The following is a 20807-nucleotide window of genomic DNA, read 5'->3' as shown; positions in this document are numbered from 1 at the left end:
CTTCCTCACTATTTGTTTAAAAGAAATAAGTGCTCAATGAGATATAGGCTTGGTTTTATTTTAAACGACAGATCCAGAGTTGCAAAGAAAGAAGAATACCTTCAAATAAATAACTTGCACCTCAATATTTCTGCTGAGTCTATTTTCTACCACTGGAACCGCTGAGCCAGTTTGACATCCTGCTGAATAGGTGGGGCGCCATTTGACCACCATTTGTTTAACTGCAGCTTGGCAAATGTCAAGCCCAAGTCAGTATATTTGGACTGCAGGGGACAGAATGTGACCCGCAGCCCCTGAGTACTGTCCCACTGACTCCCCATGCACCTTCTGCCCACCCAGGATCACACGACTTATAGGGAAGCACGATCTGGTTGCTTTCTTCTCTTCAGGGTGAAACCAGAAATCAATTGGTGCAGAAGATTTTTGCCACAACCCCAGCCCCGAAGGTGACGGTAAGGGCAAGCACAACACAGACTTGGGGCGCTGAGCGTGGAAACAAAGAAGCTGTTTCTATATTTGGTCACTTCCAAGTTATTCTCACATTCACAGTCTCCCTGGGGCTGTGTTTTCTCACCCACTCCTCTCTCCTTCGTTGTTTCTCTTCCGCCATCCGCACACACTGGCAATCCCTCTCCCAATACATTGCCGGGAAGCAGGGATGAAGCAAGCCAAACCAGCATCTTTTGAATTTAATTCAGCTTTACAAACAAATTGAGCACCTATTCTGTTGGCCCCAGGGTGCAGATCCGGATATAACAGTCAAGTGAGGGCTGGGGATTTAGCTCATCGGCAAAAGCGCCTGCCTGGCATGCGCAAGGTCGTGAGTTCGGTTCCAGGTACCGGAGAAAAAAACCAAAAAAAAACAAACAAAAAAAAAACCAGTCAAGTGAAGGGGGATGTCCTGTTGATGCTCAGAAATAAGGAATTAACACCCAAAGAAGATGCTATGAGACAGCACACAGAGAAGGCACTCAACGGTGGCTGGTGGTGGGGTGGGTCAGGACAGGCTCTCCGGGAGAAGTGACAGCTATGCTCAGACCTGGATTGAACAGGAGTCATTCAGGCAAGTGGGTGGCTCGGCTGGAGACACCGTATGCAGAGAACAGCCAGTGCAAAAGTGCTGAGGCAAGTGCACCGCAGGACAAACCTGCATCTAATTCATTTTTAAATACTACAGTGTGGACCAAGCGATGTGTGTGAGTTTTAATCAGAACCCTAGGAATAGTCTGTTAACATGTGAAGCAACCAAGAATACATGCTCTACAGTGTTCCATTAGCTTCGAAAGACTCTAACTGGACAACTGGGCATCCATGCCCCTGAGGCAGTTTCTGCAAGAGACCAGCCATCTTTCTGGTCTTCCTTCAGTACTAAAGGGTTTGTTTACTTGTATAATGAGTCCAGAAATGATTTTTTTGTTGGTGATGCCAGTGGTTCACAAGATGGGCTAAGGATATGATCTGGACGGACCCCCCCCCCCGCTTGCTTCCCTGAAGAGAGTATAAGAAGCTCCACAGCTTACACTCTTCCTAATGACATGCCAAGGCTATGACTTGTGTCTCACACTTCACGGATGATTCTGCTTCCTGATTCTGACTGGTAGCTGTGCTGAATTCTGCCACTAGAGTGTTTAATCCTCATGCAAGGCATGTGTCAGACAGAGAGCAAAGATTTCCTCAGGCTCAGAAAAAAACCCTTGTACATTGTTATTGTGCCTGATTACTGGTAGCTACATATATAGCAGGATTCTGTGTGGGTATTCAATGCAGCCTGCTCATATAGTTATATACTTTAGCTGGGCAGTTGTGGTGGCGGGGACATATGATCCTCATCTCCCTTAACTATGGTAGGTACAGATAGCTTGCAAAAAGAACATAACAATTAGAGTCAGCCAAATTGGCTGGTGTCAGTTTCCCGCAGCACGGCTCCTGGGTTTGTTTTTAACAGTGCTAGCCGTCCTTTCCCTCCACACCACAGAGGGAGTTATCTGAGGAGGCGCAGTTCCCCTGAGCAGCAGGAAGGAGCAGAATCCTATGGAAAGGTGTCCAAATTCTACCAGGAAGATAATAGCACTGATGCATCTTCAGGGTAATTCAAGGACAAAAATAAGCTGTGGTGACTGAGAGAGGAAAAAATGGGGTATGAGGCACAGGTTAGGATGAGTGGGTCAGGCTGAGGCTGCGAACAGCAGGTGACTGCACAGCACACCTGCGTCACAGTGCCAGAACATATTGTGTTGGCTTAAAGCAGCCACCCGCAGCCGGACCACTCAGCAACCCATGGTCAAGCTTATTACCCATCGCTGCTCTTCCTCCCTCCCTGCAGTCTGCTCTATCTCCTTCGTTTCCTGTTCGGCAAATGGCATAACCATCCGCTCCCCAGTTTTACAATCCACAAGTCTAAGCACTTCTACCAGTGAAACATCTCTTGACTCCATCCCCACTGGCCCACAACCATCTGCTCTGTTCTGGCCTCTGGACCGGGGCATGGTCCACACCGTGGGGGCTCCCTGCTGGCCTCTCCAACTCAAGCACTGTCTCCTTCACTCCTATCGCTATGCCATGCCATACCTGCCTTCCTAAAGTACAGATTGAAGCTCTGTAGGGACTCCCTTGATGAACCAAATCCAGAGAATGCTGTAATAGAACTGTTTTAATCTCAAGCGGTGGAAAACTAGCTAACTTGGGTAAAAGAGGGAAATCATTGGTTTATATAACTGAATTGTAGGGGATTGGGGATTGGAATCAGCTACTCAAATGCCATTGTAATTCTCTCTTTCTGTGTTGTCAATGTTCTCTTCCCATTGGCCTCCATTATGCCCTGTGGCTGCCTGGGCCTCTCCTCTACGCAGCTGTACCCATCTTTTCTTTCCAGGTCCAATTTGAAACACTCGGAGAAGGCTTCCTATTGGTCTAGCTGGGAAAATGGTCCATCACTAGTCTAAGGAGTGTGGCTGGGATGGAATCTCCAGGACTGACTGTATGTGTTCCTAGACAAGGGCCACAGATGATGCACCATCAATATTGAGGACGATGGGCATCCTCAGATGACCCATCAGAGTTCTGGCCATGAAAACTGAAAACACAGATCAATAATCTCCCTGCCAGTAACCCTTGGCAATGCTAGAGATATGTGCATTCAAACCCCAGCTCTCCCAATTCTTAGTTGTGTTACCTTGGAAATGTGCATAACCCCTATGAACCTCTGTGTCCCAATCTGTAAAATGGGAAGGGATGGACAGCAGTGTTTACATGAAAATGTAAGATGAGACAGCGAGAGGTCTTAGGACACGGCTCAGCTCCAGTGTGTGCTCATCAGCTCTTCCTGGTCCTGGGAGCCCTGGCATGAGTGTGCAGAGCCCTCACGAGGCAGCAGGGCCTCTGACTACTGCCTGCTGCCAAAAGAATGAGATCAGGGTTAATCGGAGGAACAGACTGACCTGATTCACAGCGCCCCGGTGAAGTGACCCATCTGACACCTTGCAGAAGGCAGGGCCAGGGAGAAGAGCTCTTGGCACATACTCTTCTCCGTAAGGCAAGGCTGAGGGGTCCCTCAAAGGAGCTTTGCCTCCCTGCCAGAGGGAGCAACATCTGGGAGGCAGCACTTCTGCCCCTCTCTGCTTAGAACGCAGCTGGGCTTGCGGGGCACAGCCTGGAATCATCTCTTTATTAAATAATAATTAAGAGGCTCCTGTAAAGGGAACCTGGGTATAATTATCTGACTCATTAAGCTGCCCAGTCAAAACTGGGAGGCCGTTTTTCTCCTGTGGTCCCACTCTTCAGCAATTTTCACGTTTCTGGAAGCAGCCAGTGGGGCCTCGTTTTTGTAGGGGAGTCAGATTCAAGGTCGCCCATCACCCAAGAAAGGCGAGAGCCAAGCATTGCACTTGAGGGGTGAGTCCTCCCCTTTCCTGTGCTGCAAGATCAAAACTCGTCTTGGAACAGAGAACACAAAAAAAGACCGAGGGACCAGCCAGGCAAGGAATCAGCTCATTAGTAGCCTCTACGGAGGTGTTGAAATTAAGCAAGTTAAAAGCATATTAGTTTAAATGAGACTTTTCATAAATGAGAGGAGGTGTTTAGGTAGGAAGCAAATGTAATCATTTTGTGACGGGGCATAATTTGATAATTAATGGGGAAGTTGTCAGTCTAATCTTGAGGGAGCCCCAGGAAATGAAGAAATCTGCCTCCGCTAAGGAAAACTCAGGAGGAAAAAGTTATTGGAATGCAGGAAATTCCGGCAAGGTCCTGTAGCAAGTCTTTATTAGATGTGTGTGTTGGGACACAGTCTTCCTGGAACATCTGTGTTTTGTCCTGATTTGCTGGGCTCACCACCACCCCTGCGGAAATACAGATAGAGAACGTTGCAGGGCAGTGATGCAAACACAGGATTGTTCTGCTGCTGGAAGACCTGTGTTCTACAGGAAAGCAAGGAAAGATGAACTAACTGGAGGGTCGCTTAGATCCCAATGTCCTGAAGCCTGCCTGTTACTGTGGGGCCTGCCAAAGCACCATAGCCCTGAGATAGAGCAGGAGCTCTGGAGCCAGAGTGCCTGGGCTTAGATCTGCACCTGGCCACACAGTGTGGCTTGACCACAGGCCCCAGTGCTCATGGTGGCTGAGCTTCAGTTCCTGGTCCCTGTTACGCAGTTGGGCCCCTATAGGGGTGTAGAGTTATTCTATGCCCAGAATCCATGGCAGGGCCTGGCACTTGGCGTCCTCCTACGAAGGGTCAGCCTCTAATTAGAGCTTTGCTGTTCAGCACTGGAGCTCCTTGAAGCCACAGGTGGTGACGGGAGTGTCAGAAATGAGAGTCAGCAGTGTGGCTGTTCCTGGTCAACACTTGCTGTGGGTGTAAAATGCACACAGAATTTGGAATCTGCACAAGCAAAGCAATAGGAAATGTCTCCACGATAATTTTACATTGACTGATTACACACTGGAATGACAGTATTTTGGGTATTTTGAGTTAACTGTATTATAGAAATAAATTTCACCTGCTCTCTTAAATTCTTTATTGTGGTTAAAAAGTGCATAACATAAAATTTACCCTCTTAACCATTTTCAAGAGGACAGGTCAGCAGTGTTAAGTGTGTCCACACTGTTGTGGAAAGGATCTCCAGAATGTCTCTCTCACAAATCTGAAGCTCTAGGTCGTGAGTTTGATTCCCGGTATCGGAAAAGAACCAAAAAACACCCCAAAAACAAAAAACAAAACAAAAAAAAGAAAACGGATCTCAAGCTGCAGGTGAATTAAGCAATGATCCCTCATTTGCCGCCCTCCGCCCGTCCTGGCCACAACCATTCTACTTTCTCTTACTATGAATTTGACTACTTTAGATACCTCGTCTAGGGGAAGTCACGGTGTGACTGGCTTCTTTGGCTTAGCTTACTTAATATGCCATTTAACATCATCTATGTTGTAGCCTCCTCCCTGCCTTTTTTTTTTTTTTTTTTTTTTTGGTAGTAGTAGGGATTTAACCCATTTGCATTGAACGACATTCCCTGGCCTTTTTAAAAAAAATTTATTTTATTTTTTATTACTTTTTAACTTTGAGACAAGATCTCATTAAGTTCCCCAGGTGGGATTTGAATTTGGGATTTTCCTGCCTTAGTCCCTCCAGTGATGAGATTATAAAGGTGTGTGCACAGTACCTGTCTCTTTCTTCCTTTTTTTTTTTTTTTTTTCTTTTTTGAGACAGGGTCTCGCTATGCAGTTCAGGCTGGTCTTGAGCTCACTTTGTAGCCCAGGCTGGTCTCAGACTCACAATGATCCTTCTGCCTCAGTCTCCCAAGTGCTGGGATTACAGGCATGTGCCACCACACCCAGAGACTCTTTCTTCCTTTTTAAGGCTGAATAATATTCCATTCTTTTATTTTTATGGTAGCTGCCAAGAAAAACTTAAATTTTTATTTGTGTCTCATATTTCCACTGAAGGTGATTGCTCAGAACCCATGAATCCCAACCCCCTTATAATTAGTCTCTGACAATTGCTTCACTCTACCGCAATGAATTTCATGCATAATATAACTTGTGCACGCATGTGCACACACACACACACACACACACACGTTTTCCAAACAATGGTATGAGGACCTATCATATAAAGGGTAAAGGAATCAACAGGGAAAGCTATATTGCAGCTTATGGTTAGACAGGAGAACTTGTGTAGAGAATCACCATTAATGGGATAGCAGAACAAGAACCCAAATCTGAGGAGAGGTATTGACACCAGAGATGTGATTTTCTAAAATGGAATAACTCAGGCAAGTTTCAGTAAAAACAAAACAACAACTGTGAAAAGGAGTATATATTTATTTAAATGGGGCAAAATATGTAGATATAGAGAGAAATTGTCATTAGGTTCTAGGCTCAGAGACTTCTGAGTAGATTTCTTTACCTAGATGAATGCCCAGGGGGATATCTAGAAATACGAGGACCTCAGAGGAGTTTTCCACAGTGCAGGAGCTCCCTGCGCATTGCAGAGCACCCGCGTGCCTGGCACCCTGCAGTCCCAGGGAAGGCTGGCAGCACCCCCAGTCACTGGGACACTCTAAAGCACCCCCCTCGATTTTCCAGCACCCCGTCCCTCAGCCCTGAGGTAGCAGAGCCTCCCCGAGAAGCAGCAGAACCGTGTTGTGCAGAGCACAGTCTGGTGATATTCATGGTGTTTCGTGAGCTACTCTGCTTTCTTGCTGAGAGGTCCCACCCGTCCATCAGCCCCATGTTGGCCTTCAGCAGCTCCACAGAAAGCTAGTTCTCTGGTCCATCCTGGACTCTGCAGTTCCCCCAGACCCTCCAACACAACAGACTCAGCATCTTTCCCTTCACACCCCTTCCCTTCTGTGACATCCAGGTCTCAACATCACTGAAGGTTTCTGAAGACCAGAAGCTTCTTTTCCTCTCCCTCCATCCGGGTCCCTAACCCTTCCACACAGTAGCATCACCAGAGCCAGTTCTCTCTCTGCTGTGGTCCCTCATTCCCCCTGCTGGCAGCATCCTGCCCCTTCCTTCTATCCACAGTCTTCTCAGAGGTCCCTGCTTCTGCCTCTGATCTTCCCCATCCCCAGCCCATCCCGATGATCACAGTCAGTGAGAAATGGAACACCTCTCCACGATGTTAGATTCTGTTTTCCAGAACTGGGCCTAATCTTACCCTGCCAAGCTCTACAAGTCTCCACTAAGACATCCTTCCTCTTGTCTGTGAGGAAGCAATGTAGCCTGAAAGAGCTGGGATCAGTGAGACCTAGGCTTGTCCTGAGCTAACCTTGTGCTGGGTTTCTATCCGAGCTCCATCCCTCCTTAACTGCCTATGGACAAGCGATTGGGCTTTTGTGCATCTCCTTCTGCATCTGTAAAGCAGGTATCACAGTGCCTGCTTTGCACTGCTGTTAGAGAGAACACATAAAAGTGTGTTTGCCAGATCCCTCCCCGAAGAGAAACTAACAAATACCGGTTCCCTAGACCATGGTTTCTCTTCGTTAGCTTTGTTCCTTGTTTCTCCATTTGAACCCGATATTAGCATACATCTAACCACAGAGGAAACTGACATAAGATTAGAAACGGGCTGAAATGAAGAAAGTCATATTTACTACAAGGAGCACACTTTCGGAGGCTGGAAGATTTCTAAGAGGCACGAGAAGGAGCAGCGGGTGGGCACGGTGCAGACCAGGTGAGTGACTGCAGGGCTCAGGCTTGGCCGTGTGGTGCGTGTGTTCGGATGGAACCAAATCCTGGAGCCCATGGGCATCACAGCCCTGCCTTTCTCCTGCACACCCTCTACTCTCAGCCGCCCATCGGTCTTGCAGCTAAACATCAAGCAAAGCTCTTTAACACATCTGTTTGAAGGAGTGTCCAGCTGATGTCAGCCCAGAGAGCTCTGTCTTTATCTGGGTCACGCCAGTGCTTACGCTGTCGCTCCCAGATGCATGGCACACCTGCTCCGGGACAGCCCTTGACCATCCTACCCCTTCCTGGGAGTTCTGAGTCCCCACAAGCATCCCACTTGATTGGCTTCTCACTTGGGCTGCTCTGTCTCCCAGTGAAATTATGAATCTCTCAGGAATAAGAAGCGTCTTCCACTTCTTCCCATCCCTTAAGCCCAAGAGCACAGCTATTGGAGAAGATACCCAAGGAAATGGAATAAGGATGGAGGATAAAGACAAATGTTAACAAATGGAGGAAGAATTTAGTGTAGGGGAAGAGCTCACTTTCTCTGAGATTCCTCTGGGAGAGTCCTGTTTGCATAGATGGGTGACATGGTCCAGACCTAGGGACCTATCACACTTCTTTTACTAGGGACGTTTATTTTTTCCAATACACACATTGTGGCAGTTTTAGAACAGTGCATCTTTAGTGGGCCATGGTAGAACATGCCTATAATCACAGCATTCTGAGAGGCTGAGGCAGGAGGATCACAAATTCAAGCTAGACCTTGTTTCAAGATAAAATAATTTTTTAAAGGACTAGGGATATATCTGCAAAAAAAAGAAGGCTGGTGGGCAGATTTTGCCACAAGTTACCAGGTGGAGATTAAAATTAGGTGTGGTCTCTGCTAGCTAAACATCGAAGACCACCTACAAGTGCTTTAAATAAAAGGACTTTATCCACCTAGTGCTACCTACTTGTTTTGGCATGAAAATCTAAACATCCATTAGGAGGCCCCCTCTAAGAAAAAAATCTTTAAAAGGAGCTCATTCTCAAAGTTGTTTCTTCCGAATATAGAACCTACTTGAAACAAAGTTTAATCTTTCTAGGGTTCAAATTCATTTATTCTTTGCCTATACAACTTTAGCAGCTTCTTTATTTCTAAGAACAAAGGCTCGTTAAAAGAAAAAAAGTCTTTAAAGTCTCCTTGGACATCAAATAGTTCTTTAGAGGAAATGCTTTGATGAGTTAAGTGTAAATGAGTAAGAAACATACGGATTAGATTTCTCATATAATACACATGGATTTCAGAATTAAGAGGGAAAAAAACTCTTTTTGGAAAATGTGGTTTGGATTTGGATTCTGCCTACTCTACAAACGCTGATTAAGTTAAAGAATATGGATTTTCCTTGTGTCTCGCTTCCCACCTTCAACCTCAGGAACTCACAATCATTCTTATAAAAGTAATGTCAGATAGACAGGGTCAGGAGGATTTTTAAGGAGGGAATGCAGAGATTACCAATGTTGAGGAACCAAGAAGGTTTTCGTAGCAGGCCCTTTTCCCGGCAGACTGGGTTTGAAGCACTGTTTAGACGCAACTCTCTGTTGGCTGTGTACGTCGCTAATCATCAGTAACCCTGAGCCCTGTGTGTTGGTCAGCTAAAAATACCAGATTCTGTGGCTGGTAATCCCATTTCAGGAGGCCTCCTCCTACCCTCAGGGAGATGATTTTACCCGTTGTGGCCTGGATATGGTATCGTGCACACACCACAAGATGAACCCATGGAGAACGGTTTCTTTGAGTCAGCACATGCTCTCAAATAGGGTAGAGAGGAAATTAAATGGGATTAGGCTTGTACGAGCACAGAACGTGGCACATGGAAGGTACTCATTAAATGCTGGTCCTGTCTAAAAATCCAGGAGTCTCATGGGCTCACTGCAGTTTCATTCATAGTAGCCGAGATACAGAAACACCCTACATGTGCAGCAGTAGTTGGATAACTGTGGCGTACATGTACAATAGAATGCGATTTGGCCTTTACAAAAAGAAATCCTGCCATTTGCAATCTGAATGGACCTAGAAGACATTATGCTAAGTGAAATAAGTAGGTCACAGAAGAATAAACACTCTAGGATCCCACTTCTACGAGGAATTCAGTACAGTCAGCTTCACGGAACCAGAGAGTGGAACTGTGGCTTCCAGTGGTCAAGGGAGAGGAAAATGGGCAGGTACTGAGCAAAGGGTATGAAGCTTCTATTACACAACATGGGTAAATTCTGGAGATCTGTACTGCAGAGTGTCCACAGTTAATATTATTGATTTGTACACTTAAAACTGTGCTGAACACAGACCCTTGTCCTTTTTAACTATTACCTCCCTCTTCTATCTCTTTCTGCAGTCTGAGCAACCACTCACCTTTTTGTCCCCACAGATTTTTCCTACATTTATATGAATAGAATCATACAATATGTTAAGTGACTGGCACGTAACATAAGGTTTTAAGATTCATCTGAATTGTAGCATGTATGAGTATTTCATTTCTTTTTATGGATGAATATAAATAAATGTATTGAATGTGTGTAAATGTATATATACGAATATCTGAATGAGTATATTGCATAGATAAATCACAACTCTGCTTCTCTGTTTATCTGTCGATAGACACCCAGGCTGCTGCTACCTTTTGGCTACTGTGACTAATGCCGCTTGAGGTTTCTAACAGTGAACCAAGCAGACACTGTACTGAGTGAAAGTCACAAAAACTGTAGGGCCCCATGGATATGAAATATAAACAGCTGAATTCATAGAAATACAAAGCAGAATGATGGGTGCTGGCAGCCAGGGGGAGAGAGAATGGAGAATTATTGTTTAATGAATATAGGATTTTTCTTTTTGCAGGATAAAAGGTGTTCTGGAGATTAGTTGTATGATCATATGAATATTCTTAACTCTACAGTATTATAGAATCAAAATTGTTAATGTGGCAAATTTTCTGGTACTATTATTTTTACCACAATTAAAATTTTGAAAAGCGTCTCTGTTTTGTTCTTCCTTTCATGGTCAAGTACCTGAAAATCCAGGCTGTGGCCCTACGGGGTGAGGCATTTTGGAAGGTGCAGGGCCCATACCCCCAGGGCAGGCTCACTGGACATGCTCCCTGTCCTGCAGGCACCGAAGGGCTAGGGCAGGGCCAGTCCCCACATGGCCACAGCTGGAGGCTCCCTTGCAAACCAGCCCAGATGACCACATGCCAGGTGCTCCCCTGTGGTGGCCTTAGACCAGCTCTGGCCTGGTCAGAGACTTTCTGGCTGGGCTATGTCAACGTGTCCATTTTTGCTCATTTTCAATTACTTCTGCATTGCTTCAATTACAAATGCTAGAACAAATGCTGAGAGAGACTTAAGTAACTAAGGGATGATGACCAAAAATACTGTTTAGGAGAAAATAGTTAGAAATAAGGAAGTGTAGGGAGAACCAAGTACCCCCCGATGTGTGAGGGTCTATGGATTAGTTTTGCCTATAATAGAACTTCACATGAGTAGAATCACAACACTGAAAACAAAAACCAAAAGAAGTCAGGTGTCATAGGGCTGTTATCCCAAAAGCCACCTTGGGACCATAATGTTAAGTGAAACGAATCAGACACACAAGCTTAAATATTGCACGATTTCTCATATGAGAAACCTAGAATATAAATGAAAAGAAGATAATAGGAAGTAAGGAGATAGATCGTTCTCAAATGGGAAAGGGAACAAAAGATCGAGGGAGCAGTGGGGAAGGGGAAGGAACAGGGATGAGAAAAGGGAATGAAGACGTGTTATGTACATCAGGTACCAACTGCACACAAGGAAAGTAAACATTATGTACTACAAACATGTGCTAAAAAAAGAAGAAACACAAGTTCAAAGCTAGCCTATGAAAGGCTGTTAAACAACAACAACAAGAAAAACCAACTGGCTCCTAAGCCTCTTAGTTTGTGGTTAGAAAACCCCTAGACAAGTAATAGGCAGATTTGTGTTAACTCTGATAGCAACTACAAAAACAATGGTACTTGTAATTTATTGTATATTTACTATTTTCTTGAAGACCTAAAATATCCTACTAAGCTTTATCTCATAAACTTGTAATTACTATCTCCAGTTTATAGGTAAAGAAATGGAATCCCAGAGAAACAAGACCAGAAGTACAGCAAGACTCAAACATGTGGCATGCAGTGAGAGTGTGTAGCCTTTAGACTTCTACACAGAGAGGTCTACATGGACCTTTCCTATTGGTCCACCAACATTTATCGGGTGCCTGCTGTGGACATATTCCTGAACTGGGCTGTCATGGGAATCCCAAAATAAGAGAAAGAACCCATACATGGGGAATGGCCAACATTAATCTTCAATAAGTACACCTGATTTGCTTCATATTCAACCTCCATTCATATATGTTGAAACATAAAGAGAAGCACAATGAACAGTCCAGCCCACTCTCTGAATCATGCAGTCTTGGCAAGAGAAGGTTAATTCTGCCTCCCATCCAAAGCAGAGATCTCTCCTATAGAATCATGGAAGTTCCATCGTCACCCCAAACGCAAGTGAGTTAGCTCCTCCATTTTCCAGCTTTTGATTTTATAAAGTTTCTACTTTTCATCAGCCAAATAGGTCTTCCTCTGGGGAATTTCCACACCGGTCTGTTTCCCTGCTGATGCTCCCCCAAATGGATCATGCTTCTCATTGCTAAGGTCACTCTTCTTTACAGGAAGCGGAAGGGAGGAGGAAGGGCAGCATGCGTGGACCACAGACTGCCCCTGACCCTTCCCAGCGAGGCCCCTAAAGAGGATGGTAACAGCTCATCAAAAGACTCTGAAGCTAGGGGATGTTAAAAAATTTGCTCAGGGTCACCTAGTCTAGAATACTGAACAGAAATCTAAGCGTAAATCCACTTCTCTGCCACACCACACTGCCTCCCAGCTACGCTCATCAACACGCTCCTTATCTTCTCATTTACAGATCACATAGACATCTCATTTCTTCCAGCTTCCCTCCTCAAGGGCGTGCTCTCCAGCACACTTCAAATGTTGGTCATTCTTTGAATGTGCTCCAGTTTGCCAATGTCCCTTGCAAAGTTCAGTACAGGACTGAAGATCAGACCCGATGAGTCCAGACTGTCCTGCTTGACCTGTAAGTCACCTTGGCTTTCCAGCCTGATTTCTCTGATGTTGGAACACAGTGGCACATTTCATTTTTGACCTGGGCTGACCTTAGGGTAGCTACAGTCCCACGTCCTTTTCATGTGAGCTGGTTTCAAGTCAGATTCCATCTGTCCTTTACTTACACCATTCATTCTAAGTCATCTCAGACTCATCTCTTGATTTTGAGAATGTTTCAACTTGTTATGTGGCGTATCAGCTGCCTCCATGGCCTGAGATTACCTGAAAAATTTTAAAACTTGGTCTCTAATGCTGTGATATAAATCACTGATCAACATGTTGAACCTGCTAGGATCAACCTTGCGATATCACATTAGAGTCTTTCCACAGGGTAGCTATTAATTGATTAATCCATGCCCTTTGGATACAGTTGTTTACTCAGCTGTGATTCCAATGAGCTATTTCTAACCCCATGTTTGCCTGCCTCCTTCAGGGTTTACATAATAAAAGTCTTTGTGGAACACCTTCCTGAAAATTACCTCAGACATCCTTTCTTCACATGTGTTCTGTGGAATCGTTTTTCAGTAGGATAACATTTAAGTGTTATTTCTTAACTGCAAGACTTCTCAGAGCCTTTAATGTTCTAATGTGCCCTATGACTCCAAGAGGCGCTATACGAGCATAATGAGCTCAAACTGGAAGTGCTCCTCCACTTGGGGTTTCACATAGACTGACCCTGACCGCCACCTGGAAGCTTCTCCTCTGCCCCTCGTTTCCCCTGCCTGCACATGCAGGCGTTGCACTGTGACAGCTCTGTCATGCGGGGCTTTGCCATCTACCTCCTCCCTGAACCATCTGCAAGTAGAAGCTGGATGGCAGACTGAGCATCTGGGAGCCACTTTCTTTGGGTGGAAAAGGGGGTGACAATGTGTGATCCTGTTTCATTTCCTCAGCCATCTTTTACTACAGTCCAGCCTTCTGGCTTCCATCAGCGGCGGGACTGGCAGGCGGCTACAGGATCATGATCTAGCAGAACGGAGGGCCGGCCCCTCCTTGCGGCCAGATGAACAATGCACGCTTGGTTCAGTTAACCCCTGAAGGAAGTCAGAATAACAGACACGTGCTCAGAAAAGGATTGGGGAGAGGCTTTCCTGAGAAAATGCGCTTCCCCCAAAAACCCGCTAAGTGTTTTTATTCACGGGGAAACATCTTAGTGGTCCATCATTGCTTGTCTGGAAAGCTCATGGTGAGCAGACGTAAGAGGAACAGCATGTGTTCAAAAAGCAAAAATAGTTCCCCAAACTCAACTGGTCACAGCAGGATAGTTAGCAGGATGAAAAATAATTAGTTCAGTTTGGGGACAGCCACCAGGGGAAGTGCCTTTTTTGGGGGCTCTTTCCTCATTAAAGCAAAGAATGGGCTTTACAAGATGCGGGACACCTTCCTAGACACGCAGCAGATGCCCAGATGTGTGGCTCAGCAAAGCTTTGGGAGAGCCCCACGCTGCCCCCATCTGTTATGGCTGTACCTAGATGGCCCCTCAAAGCCCCATGCAGTCATAGGTGGGGCTTTTTCTTCCCCCGAGGCCTGGATATAGAGTACGTGATGCTGGGATTGATTCATGGTGCACTGCTAGGGCACTAGGATTAAGGGTGTGCATGCTATCTTCCCTAAGTAGCCTGGGTAACATATAAGGGTTAGAAAGAGCTGCAGTCATCCCTTGTTTTGCTACCTTCTGCCCACCATGAACTGTTTCTCCTCTGTGATGCCCCTCTACCAAGCCACCCTGCCTTGCAGCCAGCCAACGATGGACTCAGACCTCTACAAATCCTGAGTTAAATAAACCCTTCCTCCCTTAACTTGTGTGTGTTGGGTATTTTGTCTCAGCAACAAGAAAAGTAACTAAGACAACATCCGAAAGCCAGAGGGGCTTCTTCAGGAAGGACAAGCTTATATGGGAGTGGGAACTTCTCTGTGAATTGTCAGATTAGATGAAGCAGGTCCTGCAAGCTCATAGGGGGGAAAGAACCATAAAACTGGCGGATGGTGCTGGTGGTGGTGGCGGTAGCTGCAGTAGCAGGCAGCTCCAAGAGGTAACAAGTCTGCAGAGAATCCAAAGGGAAGGAAAAAGACCAAGAACTCCATTGCTTGCCTTTTGAGGAAGCCTGTATGGGAATCTTGGCTGGATTAGTTGGTCCTGGAAGGGATGGGTACCAATGCCCCAAAGGAAGGCTTATGGTAAGGAAAGAGGGTGCCTGGATGGTAACCTGAGCAGCTTGAGGGGCAAGGGTTAGGTCTGCAGTAGGCCATGTTTCAGGCTTGAACTTCTAACCTCCCTGCTTTGGAAATGACTTTCGGGCATCATGTGTCGCCTAGCCAGCAAAGCTGGGACACTGCCACTGTGGGACTGGACTGGCAAAAAGTGGCATGGCACAGCAAACTGTCATTCTCTGGCTTGAACTGAGCAGGTGGGGTGCGATCCTCAATCCGTGTCCTGGGTTGGGAGACTCCCCTATCTGCTGGACCTGTGGGTAGATAAAACCTTGGAGTTCTTCAGAGCATTTGGGTGGGATGGAAGGCCTCGGGGGAAGGCTATACTTCCTGCAATAATAGCATCTTGGGATTTGAGCAATTAATTAGAAGAATACGAGATGTGGCTTATTTGACTCCAAGCAGGTGAAGCGAGTTATACTGGTTATATTAGAGGTGGGTTAATATGAAGTTAATGAATCTAACACTTTTAAGTACCTTTCCTTTGCATGGACCTCTTCCAAGCCTCTAGAGGTAGCCTGGCAAAGAGGCCCCCTGGTATTTGCTGTTGTGAAATCTCAAGAGTAAGACCTTCTCATATTGTTTTCTTTTTAAAAAAAAAGGCTCTCTGGATTGTGATCCCCAACGAAGGGCCCCACAAAGCCTGAAGTTTTGAGCTATGGCCAAGAACCAGCATCCTAGAGAGAAAATCAGAGCGTTCTTTGGGAATGGGCAGTATCAAAAAACAGGTATTGGAAAAGGGCAATGGATGCTTTTGGTACCTGCCTACGCCCAAGTGCTAAGGATCAAAAGTGGTCCAGTCATTACTTTCAAAGAGCAGATAGTTTAGTAGACATGGAAAACAGATATTTTCTGATTCACCCTCCAAACGGGGCTGGGAGTTTCCACGGTTGGTGGAAGTCTGTGGAAACGGAGGGTGCAGTGACTGTGGGGATGTGGCCACAGACAAAGGTGGCCCTGTCCACTGAGGAAGTAGAGGCAGCTGGACGAGTGCAGACAAGGATCTCTTCAGAACCAGAGGAAAGTGAAACTTGTTGGGTTACGGGAACTGCCACATCATGGAAAGGTCTTGACCCATGTCCTTCCACCACTCAAAGAGTGTGCGCTGACTGCTGCCTTGAGCCAGGTCAGGGAGATCTGCAATGTACCCACTGCCAGAGGATGAAAACAGAGCGGATGAGGACAGCGTCCTAGTGGGGACAAGGGGAGTCTCACTGCCTCTGAGCTGAGGCTGGAAGGGTAGGAGGAGCTCTCTAGGTGGGATCATGGGGACCCCTGAGAAGCCAAGGGGTATCAAACCCCACTGCTACTCTGTAAGATCTCTCACCTGTGCGCTGCGCTCCATCCTGGTCCTGCCTGCGTCTGTCTCCTCACTTGCTCCTGCCTTATGTACTGTGATCACCTCCTTCACGGTCCTCTGCCCAAGACAGGTGTCTGCACGACGATGACGCATACTTACTGAGCACTTATGACAGGCTAGCCATTGTTCTATGTGCTTTTATGAGAACCCGTTCGGTATTTCTTAACCTCATCAGGTACGTGTTATCACCACCAGGGTATAGAGGTGGAAACTGAGGCACAGAAATGAAATAACTTGCCCAAAGGCCTACAGCTTGTGAGTGGTAGGACCAGAAAGATCTGATGCAACAGCCAGAATTCTTATACTATTGCTTCTCAAGGAGACGATCAAGTCTGGCATTCTGGAGTTGAATTACCCGAATCAGTGTTTTCAAACCTCTCATCCCTCCATCTATAAAATGGGGCAGCACCAATGGGGGTCTAGGGAGGCATTTCCAGGCAATCCACAGAAATCACTAAGCCTGGCACCTGGCACAGAGTCACTGTCGCATTTTAATATTAACTATGATACCAAGAAAGGCCCAGAGCATCCCTTGCCAGCAACATTGGCAACTAACAAAAGTGTGACGCAAACATGAGATGTGAGGCAATTTATTTGAGAAACTTAAATATTCCTTCTCTCCCTCAACCCACGCAGCAGGAGATGAAAGAATTTCCTAAACAAGGCATATAAATGTCTACAATAATTATTTTAAAATCAAGGGCTGGAACAGGAAAACCTGAGGGAGTGAACCTCACATATGACGTAGGTCTCCATTTGTTTTTGAGCCAAGTCTGTGATACCCATTTTGGGTGAGATTTCATGATGCCGCCAGCTCTGAAGCAGACACCAAAAGCGGTATTTACACTGTTGTTCTCAACTGCAAAGGCAGTTGTGCTATTCACAGCACTGCAGTGAGAAAGCAGGTTCATCCACACAGCAGCACACTTGGGAGCGGCCATTACTCCAGACCTCTGCTTCTCTCCCATCCCACTACTGGTCAGCGTTCGAGCAAATACGAGGGCCCTGTGTCCATCCCTGTGGTTGTCACAGCTGGCCCTCTCCTTCATGCTCCGTGTGGGTCTGGCTACCCAACACATGAGCTGAGAATGGCGTTTTGTGAATCAAATGCGGTTGAAAGAAAATGACAGGAAGACACAGGGCGAGCGGTGAGTGCGGAGGTTCTGTAGGAGGGCGGGCGTTTATGACCGTGATCACTGGATTCCCACACACACTCCCCACACTGCTACCTTGTCAGCATGCCGCTTCCTGACCACACTGAGAACATGAGCCTGGCCGTCACTTTAAAGGGGGCCTGGCACACTCAGGCTGTTAGAACACTAGCTTGGGAACTCTGAGCCATCTGTTTGTTCAGCTTTCCTTCATCACACTGAAGCAGGACGAGGCTGGGTTTGAGCAAGAAAATGCTGAACTCCGGCACAGGGACACCAAGCATTGGCTTTTGTGGTCTGAGGCCTCCAGCAGCAGGAATTCACGTGGCGAGCAGCGGCTCCCTCCCCCGTGGCATGGCTAGGGGCCACTGCTGCCCAGCTGTGGGGCCTAAGCCAGGAGCTGACCCACAGCTGGAATGAGAACTCCAGGACGACTGCAGGGGCAGTAAGTCTCTCCCAGGACAGGCGCAGAATCTTGACTGAGAAGCTGACACAGGGTGAAAATTTCTAGCCTTACAGAAAAGCTTCCTCCAAAGAGTAAAAACTGGGGGTGGCTAAGTGAGATCGCTGGGGCTTGGTTTGAGGTTGGAGGGACACCAGATCACCAGGGGGATGAGGATGGGAATGTCGCTGTCACCTACTGCCCTCTCTCCAAGAGCAGCATTTCCAAGTAGTTGGCCAATGAGTCACCAGAGAAGTGCTGTTTTTCATTTTGGAAAAACACTATCTCAGCAGGACACTTTGCTGTTATCTGGTTATCTGTTTTTCCTACAAATATGGTAGCAGTGGTGGTGGGGGCAGACAGCCCCTTAGAAATTAAAGCCATATGCATTCCATATTTAAAAACATAACCTACCCACGCCATTACATTAGTGCTGACCATAGGAATTCAGTATTTATAATTTACATTCTTTCCCATACTCGCTGTTTTTCAGAAGTGAAGAGCAGAGCTTTATGGCCTCAGCAGATTGTAAATCACATTCCTGGAGGCAGAGGGGGCTGCTACAGAAGAGAGAGGAATGGCCTTCCAATAGTCTATAGCATGCACTGCCCTGCTAGGGGAAGAACCCGCATGGAGGGCTAGACCCTGCTTCCAGGGATGGGTACGTCTTGGCTTATCTTAGGCCACAGACATAGCGGAGGTCAAGGCTGGAGCCTACCCACTCTCCTAAGAGACACAGAAGCTGGTGCCTGTTGTTCCTCCTCCCAAGCACGCAACCAGACCATCACTCCTGCGGCTGACATCTGGAAAGTGGCTGGGCAGTTTGGTCATCTCTAGTGAAGCGAGCCTGACATCTGAGTCCCCTTGCAAGCGCGAGGGGAGACAAAGGTGCGCCACCCCCTCGAGGTGCTGACTGCTTACCGCCCATGTGCAGCCGCTGAGCTGGCCTGGAGGAGCGAGGCTGGCGGGGAGAGTCGGGCAGTAAGACAGTGTACACACAGCATCGAGTTAAGGAATCTGGAGGGGGAGGAAAAGCCTTGGGCTTTGTTGATCTGACAGCTCCCTCCTGTGTGGATGCCGATGCTCCTGAGAGAAGAATGCAATTTCCCTCTGCCTGTCTTGTGTTCCTGGCAAGTGGGCAGACCACTCCCCGTTTCACATGATTCAAAAAGAACAGGCATTCAGGGACCTGGGATAGCCCTTCCTGAGGCTGAGCTGCCACTCTGGGGCCTGGTTCACTAGCAAAGCCTTGTGCCGTGGTGGCTGCTGGGAAGACGGAAGGGTAAGCAAGGGGTGCTGACAGCCCATCTACTTTTGGAGGCTGTACTCCTTCAAACTGCCTTTTGTCTGGAAGCCTTGGGAGCAGAGGTCCTAGCAAGTCCATTTCCTGCTCCTGGTCTGGGTTTCCTCTACTCTAAGAGGAGCTGGGGATCTTCCTTAAGCCTCTCCAGGGTTGCATGTGTGATGTGCCTCACTGGCCCAGGATGTGTGGAGTCTGAAGAGCAAGTGGGCAGCAGGAGCAGCCCAGTGTACAGTGATTTCCGGTGTGAGACGTTCCCTGACCCTCCTTTCAAGCTGACTGCACCGTTAAGGTCACTGTATACCTCAAATGCAAAAATGTAGTATTTTGGTTCTTTGGTTTTTCAAAAAAATTGTTTTCTTTGAAAGCCAGAGAAGTCTCATTTCCTGGGGTTTGCAAAGCCAAGTCACCTCTAGTCAGCATCCAGAAAAGAAGAACGTGCTCTACCCAGGAACACTGCTAGGAGCAGAAGGTCAGGCAGCCCCGAGCAACCTTCCTGCCATCTCACGGCATCGTCGGTGCCCAAAATTTGCAGGCCCTTGGCAGCTTGCTATCTTCGGAATGTTCCCGTAACAAGAAAACAACAGTTATTAGCGTCCTGGCACGAAGAGTCCAAGTATGAGCACAGCTCAGTTGAAGGGGCTGGAGGGGGATGGTCGAGTCGCCATGCAAGCTAAGCTCCCGGGTAACTTCTACTGTCTGAATGATGTTACCACTCACATCAGGCATCTTGGGAATGGATTTGCCAACACCCCTTCTGCTCTAACAGGACAAGCGTGCTGGGGGCTTAGGAGCCTCTTTTGCCAGGGCTGCAGGCAGCAACGGTACCTGTCACACACCTTCTCAGGTGTGCAAACATCGACACTGGTCTTCAGACAATCAAGGAGTATCACCAGGTATCAACTAAGCTCAGCCAGGTGAGATTTTGGAGGAAGCTGGGCCTGTAGCAAACCTTTGAATGGTGTTAAGACTATGGCAACAAATATAGGGACAGGCAGCTTAAAAATCCTACCCAGTAAACTGCAAGAAAGGGAATACCAGGGAAGAAAAAGCCACAGAAGAAATTTCTAAAATGGTCTAAACGGACTTTTAGTGAACATCAGATAAGAATTTTACAATTCAGCATGCTTACAGACTAAAAAAAAAAAAAACTCAGCTCTATTTACTTTTGTAGAGATCAATAATTCTTTTAAATTCACAGAAGATAGCAAAGTTTAAAAGCTGTTATTTATTTATTGCACCAAGTTCCAAAGTCTGATTAAAAAATATTGCAACCTTCACCTATGACAGTCCTATCGTCAGGCTTAGGACAAACATGATAAAGAGAAATCTAATAATTGTGGGTTAGCAATAAGACTGCAGCCCCTCGCTCCCAGCAACTGTAGCACTAACCCTTGCAAATAACTGAAGCTCAAATATAACCCTGGACACACACACACACGTTTTGAGGACAGAGGGTTCCGTTAGGTGACAGAATGCTCACAGAGGGCTTGACTCTCC

The sequence above is a fragment of the Chinchilla lanigera genome, unplaced genomic scaffold, assembly GCF_000276665.1.
Source record: "Chinchilla lanigera isolate Chin_1 unplaced genomic scaffold, ChiLan1.0 scaffold00016, whole genome shotgun sequence".
In the NCBI taxonomy this organism is placed as follows: Eukaryota; Metazoa; Chordata; class Mammalia; order Rodentia; family Chinchillidae; genus Chinchilla; species Chinchilla lanigera.
This window is presented reverse-complemented; position numbering follows the sequence as displayed.